Source organism: Stegodyphus dumicola, chromosome X2, assembly GCF_044657685.1.
Source record: "Stegodyphus dumicola isolate Sdum_Otavi_A_Nest chromosome X2, ASM4465768v1".
NCBI classification, from domain to species: Eukaryota; Metazoa; Arthropoda; class Arachnida; order Araneae; family Eresidae; genus Stegodyphus; species Stegodyphus dumicola.
Genome location: NC_140781.1, coordinates 11,021,318 through 11,039,053, shown reverse-complemented (window position 1 = coordinate 11,039,053; position 17,736 = coordinate 11,021,318). Strand labels below are relative to the sequence as shown.

At 31.1% G+C, this 17,736-nt stretch overlaps 1 protein-coding gene across 14 annotated transcripts in view; it reads left to right on the top strand.

Moving 5' to 3' along the window:
- Nucleotides 1-494: 494 nt before the first annotated feature.
- Nucleotides 495-17,736, top strand: part of RhoGAPp190 (Rho GTPase-activating protein 190) — a 209,204-nt gene continuing 191,962 nt past the window's right edge. For 8 of the 14 annotated variants that reach the window (XM_085809046.1, XM_085809044.1, XM_085809048.1 and 5 more), the window contains exon 1: nucleotides 495-822. The gene's annotated coding sequence lies outside the window, so the exon portion shown is untranslated. The remainder of the gene's footprint in view (nucleotides 823-17,736) is intronic. The other 6 variants (XM_085809055.1, XM_085809054.1, XM_085809053.1 and 3 more) reach the window with 2 other exon arrangements.

Here is a 17,736-nt window from a genome sequence, read left to right as displayed (position 1 = left end):
TTGAAAACACTTCGTTATAAATGAAATATTGCGTGTGACGTTTCTAGGAAATGAAGTTTTGAGTACTTGCTAGTATTAAATGTTTTGACAATAACATGCAGATATTTGATGTAGAAGATTTGAGAATAACATGCTCATAAAATTTTATTTTCTGTCAAAAGCTTTTTAGAGTCTAACTCAAAATATAGAGAGATCGAAAAATATATTGAAATCCATAGCATAATTTTAATTTCGAAATATTTTTAATGGGCTAGACAATCACAAAGCTTTTGCTTTAAATCTTATGTGCATTGGAAATAATGGTGAGTAACAGTAATTATTGCCGGAAACTAGATAAAAATGCATCATCAAATATAATAAGTAATCTAGAATAAATTTTGTATACCTAAGATAACGTGATTTTTCCTGCTGTTCTTTTCTTTTCTAAAGTACCTCATTGCTAACTCAGAAAATATTGTCCCAGTACGTTGGTTTGATTCACCAGTGAGCGCACTTGTCGGAATGTGTAGGTGTACAGGAGAGTACTCAAAATGGTGGATTACGGAGTGTTCAGATTGAATAGTTAAGAAATAATTTGAGTTGTGTGGCTGCTCGCTCTTGATTAACTAATATAAAAAAATTTCCGCACATGTGTTTTAATAGTTACACCAAGTCATGTCGAGTATCTGAAAGAAACCTTGCCTGACTTTTCGAGTTGTCTACTGCCTAATTTTGATTCTCAAGTAGTTTTTAAATGTACGCTATCCACTAGTCGATGATGTGCAGAGTATGCTCTTCTACTATATAGCGATATAAAAAATTGCCTCTTGATGTTTTAATAAGGTTTGTTTTTGTCTTATCAAAATTTGCTTATATACATTCTTTTTTCAAGCAATCAATATATATTTGAAACAGCTGTAATGCAGATCTTTCTCAAGAAAGTTAGTCTGCTTCATATTAGTGAATTTTTGTTGCGCAGAAGACTTAATTTTGTTTTCTGACATCGAAATGTTTAGTTATATAGTTGAGTATAGTTAAAAATCAACTGTCATGTTATCGTAAAATAAGATTTAAGATGGGTACCCTTGACACTGTCGTGGTAAATCGGATCGTTTTTTGATACACAGTTTCATTAAATGTCATATTTTAAGAAGGTATTATTATTTCGTCATATGTATATTATAAATACAGTATTTAAGCTGAAACTTTTATTCTCTTTATGTTAAAGAACAACGAAAAAAGAAAAAGTGAGATATTCAGATTTTTTTTTTTTTCCATAGCGATTGGTAGCCAAGTGCGGGTTTTCATTTATTATTCCCAGTAAGAAAGCTTTAACAGTAAATCTAGAATGTGCTCTTTTGCTACGAAAACATATTTCTTTTCTACTTATTACTAAGAAATATTTTTAAATAAAAGAAATCACGAATGCAGAGTTAAGCTTTAGTTTTCCATTCGGCAATATTTAATCTTACTCTATTATGTATAGTGAAGTATAGGAAATGAGCTAAATTTGCATAATATTTTGTTCTAGTTTCTACCACATAATCATAAAATGACAACTTAAGAATATTTTGCTATACATAAAGGGGATATTCTCTTCCCATAACCCCCTCCTAATTTTAAACTGCTCATGTATAGAAATTTTGTGCATGTGTATAATCATTTTTTGTATTCATGTGTAACAATGTCCTAAATATTGTTGAGTAAGTATAATTTGTGTTGAACCTCTTCAGCCTTCTTCATTCAGGGTGCTTCCTTTCTAGCCTTTTGAACATTTCACCATAATAAATTACTTATCTTCCTAAAGCAATTCAGCTATTGCTATGCATTTTCTAAGTTGTTACATGTAGTAGTACTTATGTTTCAAACAGAAACAGTAATTGTATGGTATGTCTAAAATAAATTTGAATATAAACAAATGCAAGAAAAGTATACAGGCAGACGTTTAATTTTCATAATTTCCCATTATTGCAGTACGTTATCTTGTTTTTCTTTAGCTGAACTGTGTCAGTTTTTGCTTACAGAGCTGTTAGCACGTTTGAAAAATGCATCACTAAGAGTTAATCAGTAATTTTTTATGTGTTGTGAATTAGCTATACTTTTATTGGTATACCTAATACTATTTATTAAGATACTATTTATTCATAGATTTACAGTTTCCAAAATGAGTTTTAGTACTTATGGCTTTTGAATCTCTAACTTTCTTTCAGTGATTGAAATTTATTAAAATTTAAAGGCTTAATTCATTTGTTTTAATGTAGATGCAAACTTGGCATAGCAATGAATGAAAATTGATTATGTTGCTACATAGAATAAAAGCTCTCAGTTTGTTTTCTCTTGTTAAGGTATTTGCAATTAAAACCAACACGATACACGAGTTCTTCATATTTTTTAGGAGGTCAGCATATAGTACTAAAAATGAATGATACTGATTTTTCCAACATAAATGTAATTAATAAAATAATTGCCTCTAGTCTAGAAAATTAACTCCTGTTGAAAAATTTATAATATAGTTATAATAATATCTTTTTCTAACAAATTTGTATTAGAAATTTTTTACAACTTAAATCTAAATATGTTTTCTCTTTATATGTATGTGAAAGTTTAATATTTGTTCTAAAACCGAGAAATAAACATCGCTGTCCTGAACCTTTGTTTGCAGCCCAAAGTACTCACAATGCATAGTATTACAGTCAAACTGTTCAAGATCACTATATGTGTCACTTTTGACTTCCTCAGATCTGTTAAGAGAAAAATATTACAGAATTTCTTATTAAGTAATATCTCTTTAGGCTGATCAGTTTTTTTTTTTTTTTTTTTTTTACTATTATATGTCCTAATAGGCTTGTTGATAAATAGTTTTGGAATGTACACAGTCTTAATTTTTCCATGAAAGATAGATATTTTTAATATATATAAACTTTAGTTCTTCATAATCTACCTAGAACTGGGATGTGATGAAGAAACTGACCGTAACTGTTTGGGAGGGGGAGAAGACGTTCCTGTTGTATTGGTCTGCACACTCCCATTATTTGTACTGGCTGTTTTGACTGGTGACCACATCTGCATTTTCTCTGATATTAATGACGATGCAGATGGTAATTTTGGAGAGGGTGTTATTTGCTTCAAGACTTTTATGAGACTGACCAGCAGTAACTAATAACTGAAAAGCTGAAATCATCCTAATCATAGTCATTTAGAGTTCACATGTCATGAAAAATAATTCTGATTAAGCAGTCGTTTATATTTTATCGTATTTTCAGTCTATCCCCCCAAAAAATTATAACAGTTTTTTGTATTAAGGAGTGAGAAAGATGCTTTTCTCTCGAGAAACAGAAATTTAACCTTAGGTTTAAAAATGTGGAAAGGGCCATGAAATGGCTGTATTTACAAAAACATTTGGTGGTGCATTGCAGAAAGTTGCAAGCAAAGAAAAGCACATGTTCAGACAATTGGTTCAGTGATTCTGGTATATCATTTGCAAGAGCACAGAATTTATTTACTGTTGGTTAGAGACGGAGCTGTATTTTCTGAATATTTTTTTAAAGGGATAAATGTGTACCCCTGTAAACAATTAACTATATCTATTTTCTTTATGTTAATCTAAGGTAGGGATGCACAACTTTTTTAGCAGAAGGGTCACTAAAAGAAACTATTTTGTTGCCGAGGGCCAATAGAGTATGAAAAAAATTTGAGTGGGAGGATTCAATGCCTTAATTTGCAATTCAGACATGGGTTAATCTTTGGATTATGGTAACTTGGCGATTTTTTGGTGAAAATTTGGCGACCAACCCTGCTACAGCATCCTGCTAGTTTTTGTTTGGATGCCATTTTGTTTTCACAAAGTAAAAACATGTTTTTTTTTTTTTTTTTAATTTAACACTTTTTTCCAACAATCTACTAGCCGAATTACGCTTATGCTAAAACTTTTATGGAACAAAAGTGCTTAATCATGACGAAGATTAGATGCGAAATTGGGAGAAAGTGCAAAATCACAAACTGCTTGCCGCGTTTTTAAGAATTGCACATACGTGGTATCCATGTACACGTCGACCTATTTTCACTTAAAAAAACATCCCAGAATTGCACAGAAATGGCATTGTGCACACTCTTGACTTTATCCATGTACACTGCTAAAGTCCTAGCTAGTAACCTTTATCGCCTTAAAAAATGTCGCCAAACTACCTGTTACCATATTCCAAAGATTAGCCTAGACATGTACCATATGAAATTGAAATTGATTTGAAGACCATTATATATGTAAGCAAAGAGGGATTGGGTTTTCCTTTTTCCTTGCATATGCTACAGGGGCTAAAACACCCAGTTCAGCTTGGAAAAATGTGATGATGAATTGTTGTCTAGGTCATTCAGATGGACTGTCACATCAGCTAAATATGCTAAGTCACGCTTCAAAGATGGTTCCTTTAACATCTTAGTTTGCTTGCTATTTTCTTCAAGGAACGGTATTATTTTATCTATCAAATTAGCAAACCTTTTCAAAGCCTCTTCACGTCTCGACCATCGTACTATGTGGTGCATCTGTGTGTTCTAGGATTTCCTTAAATTGCCTGTGGTTTAAACCATGTGAGTGAATAAAATTGATTGTATTGCTCACTACTTTCATTAGGCGGTTAAATCATAGTTCTTTCGCTCATAGCTGTTCTTAGTGTGTGATACAATGATACCCAAGTAAATTTTTTCCTCTCTCATCCAAATGTTTTCTCAGTAGACTTACCATGCCATTCTGAATGCCAGTCATAGCTGCGACTCCATCAGTAGTGATAGTTAGTATCACTACTGATGGTTGGGTAAAAGTATATTTACAGATACCCCTTGGCGATTTTTGGCGGCACATGGATACCGAGATTGTGCAATTCTTTGTCTTGTTATTTTGTCTTTGTGTAGCTGCAATTACCTACTTTGTGCAATTCTTTGACTTGTAGCCAAAATAACAAGACAGAGAATTGCACAAACTCTGTATCCACGTACACATTGATATATTTTCACTTAAAAAACACCAGAGAATTGCACAAACCGGGCATTGCACACTCCCTTTGACTTTGTCCATGTACACATCTAACTATATACACTTAAAAAGTCAAAGAAGCAGCCAACAAAAAATGTATAATCTCAATAAGCTACATTTTAAATCAAAGAATGAAATAACATAAAAAAGGAATTTCATCTTTGCATTACACAAAGGAAATATCCATTTACCTTATTTACGAATTAACACGTATTCAGTCAAACAAAATTCGGTTGATCTTTGGATTATGGTAACTTGGCGGTTTTTTGGCGAAAATTTGGCGACCAACTCTGCTACAGCAACCCTCTATTTTTTTTTTCGCCGCCATTTTGTCTTCACGAAGTAAAGACATGTTTCTTTTCTTTTTATTTACTGAACACTTTTTCCAACAATCTACTAGCCGAATTACACTTACGCTAGAAATTTTATGTAACAAAACTGCTTAATCATGACAAATATTAACTGCAAAATTGGGAAAAAGGGCACAATCGTAAACTCCTTGCGCGTTTTTCAGAATAGCACATACACATAAACCATTTACACGTCGACTTATTTTTACTTAAAAGAACATTCCAGAATTGCACAAAAATGGCATTGCACACACTTTTAACTTTATCCATCTACACTGCTATTTTCTCATAAATTTACAAAAATTTGCACGAAAATGCAAAAAAATTCTGTGAATCTTTAAACTTGGTAAAAAGCACATATATGAAATTACCTGATCGTGAAAAAGTATATACCCTTTCCAAGGATGAACATTTCCACGTATAAAATAAATAAAATATCCAAAAACTTTTACCTCTAAATTATCTATTATATTATAAACGTCACCAACGAATTCATACCGCAAACATTAAAAATGGTTACAAATACTTAGTGTCAAATATTTAAATTACTTCCATACATGTTTACTTCAATTGAAAAGTATACCAAATTCCTACAAACATAAAATTCACAAAATAACTATCATTTAATTAAAATATCACTAAACCATGTACACGTCGACTTATTTTTACTTAAAAAAATATCCCAGAATTGCACAAAAATGGCATCGTGCACACTCTTCACTATATCCATGTACACTACGTTTTTCTCATAAATTAGAAAAATTTCACGAAAATGCATGAAAATTTTGTGAATCTTTAAAGCCGGTAAAAAGAACATATATGAAATTACCTGATCGCAAAAAGTATATACCCTTTCCAAAGATGAACATTTCCACGTATTAAATAAATAAAATATCCAAAAACTTTTACCTCTAAATTATCTATTATATTATAAACGTCACCAACGAATTCATATCGCAAACATTACAAATGGTTACAAATACTTAGTGTCAAATATTTAAATTACTTCCATGCACGTTTACTTCAACTGAAACGTATACCAAATTCCTACAAACATAAAATTCACAAAATAACTATCATTTAATTAAAATATCACTAACCATGTACACGTCGACTTATTTTTACTTAAAAAAACATCCCAGAATTGCACAAAAATGGCATTGCGCACACTCTTCACTATATCCATGTACACTGCTTTTTTCTCATAAATTAGAAAAATTTCACGAAAATGCATGAAAATACTCAACGTATTCTACTCAAACGTATTCCAAAATACTACAAACATATAACTCACAAAATCACGATCATTAAATTAAAATATAATTAAATTAAAAAACACTACTTAAAATATAAATAAGCACATACATTAAATTAATAAAAATTAGATTGCAATCCTAATTACTTTAAACTAAATCATTGCTAATAACAATTTTCCAATAATATATTAATTTATTTACTCCTTACATTTAGAACAATGCATAAAAATAATATCCTCAAATGATTAAAAATACTAACTTACCTAATCTTCAGAATCTTCATTACGTGGCACGCACACTTCCACTATTTCACACAACACACAATGAAGCTTAATACAAAATAATATAGTAGTACAGTTTTCCAAATTCCCCCCTTTTTCCAATTAAAGAACTCATTTCCCTCACACAAAATAATGCGTAATCGGAACTGAGTACTTCTCACATTATTACCAAAGTCCTAGGTAGTAACCTTTATCGCCTCCAAAATGTCGCTGAACTACCAGTTACCATATTCCAAAGATCAGCCCAAAATTCCTTAACAGCATTCAAAAACTTCCTAAAATTATCTGAACTAGAATACTGTATACTGGCATTGCCACATAAATTCGCAAAATGAGAGTCGAAAATATCCTCCGTAGTGCCGTTCTGATGTTCAACCATATGTATTACCTTCCTATAAACAGGACACTTTATAATGCCGACTAAGTAAACTTTCATTTATACACCAGTCAAATAATCCTCTTTTCCCCCTTTCTTTCCAAATCGTGCGGTAATTTCAAATTAATCTTGTCACATTCAGCCATTTTACCGTCTAAACCAGAAAACAAGGAATGTACTTCCTAACCAATGCACACGACAAGCCCTTACAAATTCACCGCAAACATGCAACCGATTACTTCATAATATGATTTTCATAACATTCAACTACTCAGGCTACCATAAATAAACCACCACTTGGGGATAAACGAAACAACTTCGCGATAATTACAAGGGGTACCCTTCTCCCTACTCTAACCACCATATGTCTGCGAGAAAGGTGAAATACTCGTTTACGTTTCAAAAATCATACACAGTTGACTTTCATTCCATAATGCGATGTGTACCGCCTGTCATTGCGATTTTTCGATTTCGCATGGTGGAAGGGCGGATGTTCTCAAACATGTGCGTACACAAAAACACAAGGACAACAGGAGTTGTTTTGAAAAAAATGAAAAATTAAATTTTTCTTCGGAAACAAAGGACCAAAAAGTTATTAATGCAGAATGTCTGTTCTCTGCCTTTTTACTGGAGCACAACATGCCACTATGCCACAGCTGAAAGAGGGGCAACTTCTTTACCAATAAATGTGGATGAACACATTGTTGATATTTATTATTATCTTGAAAGGAGTTCTAAAAGGAAGGAAAAATTGAAACAGTTCCAACAGCTGTATAACAGCAGTTTACAATTAGAAAACTTGGATGAAGTAATAAAATCAACTAGTAATGACACCTAGTGGAGTTTAATTGGAAAACTGAAAGATGCTGATGGAATTTTAAAATATAGTGAACTGTCTAGAATTATGTTGGCCATCTTGACAGTTCCCCCATAGTAATGCAGAGTGTGAGAGGATTTTCAGTGTTGCGAAACCGAGGACTAAATTTAGATCTAATATGATGACACATTAGAAATGTGATGACACATGTGATGTTCATGTGATTTCTAATGTGATGACACATTAGAAAAACTTTTATTAGGAAAAGCAGGCCTACATGGCAATTGCTATGAACAAATTATGAAGTTTCTTTCTTAAAGAAAGCAAAATCTGCCACTGTTTATAACATTTGTACGAAAACTGATTAAAGTGTTTTTTTTGTTTTCTTAAACGATGCAAGTAATAAAAATGTTTTTTATGTGTAAGGTATTTTTCTGTTGCTTGCATTTAAGAATTAGTTACTATTTAAAGTTAATTTATTATTAAAAACTATATTTTCCTCAAAGTCTTTTTAACATTGTGAAAAATCTCCTGATTTTTGAGTGTCATAGGTTGTCAAGCATGAATTACATATCAAGCATGTAATTCTATTATTTTGCTCCATAAAAAAGTTATTTTGAAGTCCAGGCCTCTGAAAATTTCCTGCTATCATCTGTTTTTTTCGTTTTGAATCCATTCATCATTGCAACTATGAAAACTACGTAGAACAAAAATTGTAAAAATTCTATGTTTGTTCTACTTTCAATATAATATTTAAACAAAAAAGTGAAATAATCAAAATATGAAACTTCTTCATGGTCTCGAAAAGAAAAATAAACATACCCGTGATAAAACTATGTATAGTCACAAACCCACCAGTGCAACAACGCCAAGCAAATGAATGCATCGCTTCGGATCCGAGGAAATATTTTTCTCTTCCACTTTACTAGTGCATGAGTGCAAACACACTCATCCTACATCATATCACAGATTTTTCTCGGTCCTACAGGCTAGGAGCAATTTTCGTGTTAAGGCAGCGGACATGTGCTTTGGTTGACATCGGGAACTTGGCTCGGTGCCAAATCTCACTTCGAGGGGACAGAGTAGGAGTAATGAAGAGGGGAGTGGTGAAATGTTTTTTGCTCGCAACCCCTCCTAGAGATAATGGATATGTCAAATCGCAACAAAAGTTTGAAAATGTCTCGGCGGGCCGCAGGTAGTGCATCTCTAATGTAAGGTAACTATTTAAAATTATAATACCCCAACAGGGCCACCAACAGCCAAGCAGTAAAGTCGTTAAACACTGGTGCTTCAGTCCAAAGTTTGAATCCCGCGAACACGTTGGCTGCATGGGCGTTTTCGTGGTTTTTCTCATGTGTAACATGTATATGAGCCAGTTTTCCTTGTAAAGTTCTCCATGAAGGCATTCTTTAAGGCAGATAGCCCTTGAATCCTTTGCCATAATCGAATAAACCAAACCAAAACCACAATATCCTAACTCTGATAGTATTTTTAATTGTAGCTTTATGCATTTAGAAAATATGCAAGTAACGATTTATAAGTTTTAAACAAAAAATGTTAAAGTATTTTTTTGGTAAATAGCAAATAACATTGAAGCAGTATAAATATCAGTGCATTTAATATTAAGAGTATTGCATTAATGTTCAAGCACTTTTTTATAATTTTTCACTTTTAACAAAATAAAATTTTCAATAAATTTTTTTCAAAACTGACTAGATTGCTTAGTTCATGTTCTAAAGAAAGACTGGCCATATTTTAGTTTTTCTTGAGATGTGAAATTTTATATTTTTCCTTTTGTATTTTTAGCTTGTTGAAGCTTTTTTCACTATCCGTAACAGAAACTGGCAATTCTTAAGTAATCTCAACACTGCTTCTGAATTCTGATTTGATTGAAGTAAACTATATTCGTGCATTAGCATTCTAAAATAAAAATTTGTAACTGCTTTATTGTCCATGGTAACTATGTATTTCTACTGAAATTTTTGAAGCATTTGTATCATTTAAATGTTTCAGCAATATTTTTCATCATTTAGAAAATAGAACTTGAAAGATGTCTCGTTTAATTTTTCATATTTGTATTTTGTTGGTATCATTAAAACATTTATTACTAATTTTATTTTCACTATGAAAAAAAAATTATTTAGTTTTTATTGATGAATTTATTGAGAGCCTGATTTATTAGCCCAAAGGGTGTTAGCCCAGAAGGGCTATTAATTTCGTTTTGGCATTTTGCGTTGATTCACTTTTCAAAGTGTTGCCACCATTACCACTTTTCAAAGTGTTGCCACCTGTATTATAGTTAAAGAAATTAAATGATAAAGAATCTGCATAAATATATGTATGTTTCTCGGATTGTGATAAAACAACAGTACCTAGAGCCATCAAATTTTGAATAACGTAAATATGGGCATCTGGAAGCCCTAATTTGGAATTTGTTTTATTATCTATTTCATATTTTGTCAGACATTAAAGGATTTTTGATTAACAAACTCAAAAATTTCAAAGTGAGGAATGGCAACACTGTACGGGAGAAAAAAAAACATTTTTATCTCCAACGCGCAAGACTGTTTCGGAAATCCTAAAGGATATGCTCATTTTAAAATTGTTTTGTGATATTGCTATTGAATTTTATGGTTAAGTGTGATGAACAAGATATTTAATAAACAAAGGTAACACACCGCGATGTACTCATCATTGAATTCCAAAGCCAACTGATGAGAGATATGTTTTTGTGCAGCGTTTGTAGGAGTGGAGGGTGGAAGTAGCTTATATAAACAAAATTGGCTTGTGTCGCATGCTGTTCCAAGGGATTTCAAAGCCAACTTAGTCTTCTTTCTACGAAACATATGAAACCACCTTTCATTTCACACCTATCTTAAATCTCGCATGCACGGCTGGTGTTTTCCATATTTTGTTTATTGCCAGAAGGGAAATCTTTTCGTGTTAAAAAAAATGCATGAAAATATATAGTAGTTTATTGGGACCGTCGCATTATTTCGTGTTAACCTCGCATTAAACATATTTTACTGTATAAGAAAAAGATTTAAAACTCATCCAGCTAGCATTTTCATAGGATTTGGACACAGATTAACCACCATTTTAAGAGTGCAGCTACAAGTATTGTTAACAGATTTTAAGTCTGTTATTATCCTTCTTGTTTCTTGTGGTATTAATATCACTGGAAATAACATACAGAAAACTTTTAAATTTATTTGCCTCAGAGTCCTCTAATTTGTAGCCGATTGTTACGATGTATTTTTTGGTACATCAATTAAACATTAAGTAATAAGCTGAAATTTATATAAAATATGAGAGAATGATTTTTCTACCTCTCATAAAAACTAAATCATCTTAAATAATTAGTAATTATTTCGGTTGTAAAAGCAATATGTCTCACCTGTAGCACAACTAAACCAAAAGTGAGCTTTTATAAAAGACCTTCTAAGGAAAATTGGCTCATATTCACATTACAGCTATAAAAAGTATGAAGGAGTCTGTTTAGCACATCTTTATTATTGGATTTGAGCTGGAGGTCAAACTATTAGTGTCCTTTTTGCTTATCCACTTGGTCTCTAGTGATTAAATAAATCTTTAAATATAGATATCTTAGTCATTATTTACATTTTATAAATTTGTTTCTATTTTAATAAAATATAAGATCTTTTTACAATAGTTTAAAAAATGTTCATTTACTACTGCTATTACCAATATTAAGAATAGTATTAATAATATTGGAAAATATTGATAATTTTCCAATCTTAGTGCCAATTTCTTTAGAATTTGCAGAACAGTTTGTCTTAATTCTTCCACAGCAAAATTCTCATTTTACTGTCTCATTGTAAATAACAAAACAAATCAGAAAAGGATACCTTTTACCACAATACTTTACATTTCAGTTATATGAACTGAAGCTAAGGAGCTGATCTAGCAGTAATTGTAGCTATTGCGAGAATATCCATAAATGAAACCAACTGTGCAGTTTTGAGAGAAATTAACTGTGGATGAGTCAGGATACGAAATATGCATTTGTTCAACAGTAAACTTATAATGAAAAATGGAGCAAGCCAGATAACATATGAAAAATGATAACTGATAATAGGGTATGCTTTACTTACAGTTTTGTTTAATTTCCAAATACCATTTCCAGTGACCTGTTGTGCATTTGGGTACTTACGTACTATGATAACTACCTTGGCAACATTTGCTGATAAAAATCTTCATTGGCGTTTTTTGGTTTATGTTTATAAATTCTTTTAAAAATAAAATCCCTAATTATAAAGGAACAAAAATTTAAAAACAAAAAATCCTGAATATATATATATACATACATATAAATAAATTATATATATATGAACTATATACTAAATAGGAATTTAAAAAATTGAAATTAACTTGATAACTTGTTCAAAGAAAACGTTGAAGTTAATGGTGGGAAATAGCTTTTAAAATAGCATTGAAAGGCGTTTTCTGTTTTTGGTGTGGTAATAGCAAGTGCAGGGTAATACTCTTTATTTTATCGCCCCCTATAACCTATGTTAGGGTTAACCTGTATAATCTACAAGGGTCACCAGTTTTGGCAAGATATCTAGGTAGTCGTCATAGTACCTGTATTTGATCTACCAAAAAAAAAAAAAAAAAAAAAAAAAAAAATTTCGCTCAACTAGTGTGTTGTCCAGTTCAGTTAAATTGGAAGTGCAGGGTTTATAAATATAAAATTAGAAATAAGAAAAAATTTTTTAATTTTCCACTTTTATTCCTTTTTTTTTTTTTTTTTTCAAAAATTCAACATTATCTTGTACCCTTATTGGTAGCTGATATCATTTAGCATTATGTTTGCTGTATTTATAAATTAGTGGTAACTTGTACCCTTATTGGTAGGTGATATCATTTAGCATTGCATTTGCTGTATTTATAAATTAGTGGTAACATGTACAGCCAGTGTCTGTTATTCTATGATCACACATGCTTGAGACTGCTTGAGAACTTCTGCATATATTGTAAGAATTTCATGTTGCGTCAAAATAAGGTAGCTTAACTATTTTTGAATCTTCCATTTTGTTTAATTTCTTTGTAAGAAAAAGCTTTCATGCATAGTAACATTTTACTGAAGTATATTGAGAAAAACTGCATATTTAACAAGAAAATTCAAATCTGTATGTCCATGCACTTTTTATGCTGTTGGCTATGAAATGATAAACATAATACACCATGTTTTTATAATGATAATATATATTTAACACAAATTTGAAATATGATGCATGATATGTTGAAAGTTCTTATCATAACTACAGTTGTATTTAATGTCAAATTGTAAAAAATTTCTACATTTGTACCTCTTGAAAATTTTGCATTTTCTATAGAAATTTGCATATAATTTGATATAGGAATTTTCCTCATACCAGGCTGATGAGCAATGGGTGTTCTTTGAAGTTTAAATGCATTTCAGGAGATGGGAACATAAAAGGCTATTGTATTTTGAACTGAAAGAATAGGACATCTAAATACATGCATGTAACAGAAGGTTTGAAAATGGAAGTAATTGGAGTTCAGTTTTAAATGCGGTAGACCAACTAAGTATAATATAACATTTGATGAAGAGCCCGTTATGAATAGGGAAAAAGCATTTTTGTCTGTTTAACTGGAATTCCGAGAAAAACATGCATGTGTTTTTTCTCAGAATCCTTGCCTAGGGAAGTGTACCGATCTTGGAAAATAACTAATTTCATACGTGTGTTTACCCCATGTGTAACGTGAATACGAGCCAGTTTTCCTTAGAAAGTCCTCCACGAAGGCATCCCTCCCTTTAGGCAGAGAGCCCTAGTGTGCTTTGCAATGATTAAATACACCACACCATACGTGTGTTTATTTAAAAAAGTAAAGGGTGTCCCTCAGACCCAAAGAATTCTTTAGTCTCTGTGCTTCCATGAATGTCATAAGGGTGTTCTGATTTTAAGAATATTGTAGAAAAGGTATGGAACTGTTTATTTAATTAATTAAAATGAATATTTTATTAATTGGATATTTTACTTGATGGAGACCATATGAAATGTCATTTTTGCTTTTAAAACAATCCTTTCAGTCATTGGGTGAGCAAAAGTTGTTTCTACAAAATTGTCTACAGTTTAGACATTTTGTATCTGGCTGCATATTGTTACGTGCATGCGGGTTCGTTATGAATTGAATGCACAAGTCTGATGAAAAATGGACAAAATTTATTATTATCACAACAAAAATGCTTAATTTTCCTCAGATATTTGTTCAGTATTACAATATCTCACAGTAGTTATCTTTTAACTACTCAAACGTTCAAGAGAATTTAATTCAAAACAGCTAGAGAAAGCTAATCCACGAATTTGCTACAGCCAAGAAGGGCAGTTTTCTAAACAAACTCTTAAAACAACAAACTAACAACAACTGAATCGATAGGTTTTCTTCCTTTTCATAAGATTTTCAATTGCACATGAGAATTCTCTGAAATTTTCTCGAAATGAAAAAAAAAGAGATATATATTTATTAAATGTTAAATATATATATTAAATGTTAAATATATTTATTAAATGTTAAATGAACGTGCTCTTGTATTTTTAATTTTTCCCCGGCTTAGCTTTCTCATAATATTCATCACGTGCTGCATTGCACAGGGAATAAAACAATTTAATTTATAATTCTACTAACATTAACTATTTAAATGCCAAATCCATAACAATATGTTTAAAGTCAACATTTGAGAAAATAATTCGGTTGAAACCTTTTTTAGCACTGTTTTTTCTGTAGTAAACAAATTAAAATTAATTTTTCCCCTTTCTGAATCTTGTAACAAAACTCGAAAATTAATACTCAGTCTGCTTTCTAAGTCACGACTCCCCAAGAAAAATACTTGAAATTTTTTTAGAAAAATTAGCTTCATACAGGAACAAGCATCAAAGTATTCAAATCCTTCCATTTCTGGGAATTGAACCTAGACTGTAGTTTACAACTTTCAGTAATTTTTCTTATTCAGCCTTCAACTCCCAATGGATTGGCTGGTTGCTTGGAAGTTTACGCATGTTCTTTACGTAACATGGATATGAGCCCTTAGAAATTCTACCATAAGTATTCCTTGCCTTAGGCAGATAGACTTTGTAAACCCAAATAATCCAATCAAATAACTACTCAGCCATCGGTTACTAAGCTAGTGCTTTGTAAAGTGAATTTAATAAGAAATGTATGAAAGGTTAGAATTCTTTGAATATGGCAGAGCATACAAGTGCTGCATGTCAAAAGGAAGGGATGCACTCATGAACAACTTTCTAAGGGAAACTGGTGGATATTCAAATTACACGTAAGAAAAACATGAAAATCAACCATGCAGCCAGTTCGTTCACCTGGGATTGAACAAGATTCAGATTTTAATAAGCAAGATATATTATTTTTGATGGTATTTTTTGTCATCAATTTTATCAGTTGCATTATTATTAAGTCACTCACATTATTATCTTAATTGCCAGAAAAAACGAGTTTATTGAAAGCTGAAAATTAAGTACTTAGAAGAATTAGATGGACAAGGAGGGGGAAAACTTCAGCAAATAATTACAAATTTAGTTATGAAATTTCTGATGTAAATATATGTTTTAAGGTTAGACAGTACATTTTTGTTAAAGAAAGGCTCATATTTATTTTTTCCAAATTTTTGAACAATTCATATTTTGAGAGCTAAGTAAATTATGGTGTAAATTCTGTATGTTTACCTGTTATGCTGTCTGTCTGCTAGTTTAACGTAAGTAGTCATCTCTTAAAAATAGTAAATAATAATTACGATAAAAAAAAAAAGACTAGTGCAAATTTCGCATAAAATTTCTTAATCTGTTCCTTCTCTCTTCATGTATTTTGCATCTTAACTTTGAATTCCGTATTTTATATAGCATGATTCCTTTCTCTAACGATTTACTTATGCATCCCTGATACATTCCCTGGTGAAAGGAAAACCTCGTAAACATTTGATCTTTCACCTTAGTACTCAATACCCAAACTTAGATTGCTAATAATTAATCCAGTCCTGACTAAAATCATCATTAGTGATGTCACCTTTTCTTTTCCCTAATTCTGTAAATCATAGGAAGTGGTGGCCCAGAAATATATTTCTGTCATAGGGGCCCACAAGCTGTACTTACACCACTGGTTCTTGCATACATTTATGATATAATGTCTGTTCTTTTTCCTGTTTCTTCTCTCTTGATCTTGGTGTAGCTGCATCATGCATGGAGGTAGGAAGTAAGATGGAGTAGCCCTAAAAACGTTTCTCCCGTACCCTGCTCTGAAGCACCGGCGATCCCTACGTGGTGACCAAAACATTGGGTCATTTACCATTGAGTTCAATGGGATTTGACGCATTCGGATGTAAATATTTTGTAATTACGTCGTAAATATACATATAAATGTATATATTTTCTTTTTCTACAACACTTCAGAGTCCTAAGTATATGAAAACAAGATATTTTTAAACAGCATTTCATTCTGAACGGAATCAAATGCTATACTTTTCACAGGACAATTTTCTCAGAATGGTTTAATTTGAATGAAATATTTTCACAAGTTTTCGTTAATTACATTAGAAAAAAAATTAAGGTTATTCGGTTAAGGTACAAAAATTAAGATCAAAGTTTATTGTATTATTAATATTAAAATTATGCATTATTTCTTTTCTATTTATAAAGCTTCTTCCTAAAATACTTTCTTAAATATGACATGATTTTTTGGCTTCTGAAGCATCTTTTAAATCGAAAAATGTAAGTCAATTTATAATGAATTCTTTATTCGGTTCATTTTAAATTAGAGAATTATTAGAAATTAGCGAAATACTTTAAATAGAACTTGACTTTCTCTGAACATTTCTGAAAGGGAATAAAATAAGTTTTTTTTTTTAAAGTATTATTTAAAACTTGTAACTGAGTTATTATAAAATGTAGGGGGAATAATTCTTTTAATTATACTTATCAGATTTCTTTTTACCTTTCATTTCAACAATACATATTCCAAAACTCTTTATTACGTTCTTAAGTGCGCATCTCATAGCGTTTGCTTTACAATACCTTTTAACAGATTGCTTTCCAATACGAACAATTCTTGCTTGAATAGTTTTATAATGTATTTGTCAACAGGATTTCAATAAAAAGAAAAAGAAAAGCGTACTAAATTTTGTAGCAAATAGTTTTACCTCTACAATGAAAAATATAGAACCTTTATATGTAATATTCACGTTAGCCAGTTCTTAATTCTATTAATATGTATATATATATATACAGTCAAAAGTCGTTAATTCGGACACCCATAATCCGGAATGGCAGATGTTTTTATTTTATTTGGCTTATAATTCCTTATTAAATGTAGTATTTCATCTCTATGTACTCCGTCTTTGATATGATTTAAATCAAGTTCCTCGTCATTATAATCCGCTTCCGATAGTGAAGAAAGTGACAGAGAGGTTATTGAAAACAAAAAAATTTCGATTGACAAATGACAAATTAGTCGGTATTGTCGACACAGCAATTAGAGGACTTGAACAGCGGAACTTTGTAACTAAACAAGAAATTATGTCTGTTTAATAGAATTAAAGAGAAAGTATTATCACATGAAACGAAGCAACTTACACAACTTACATTGAAAGAAATGTTT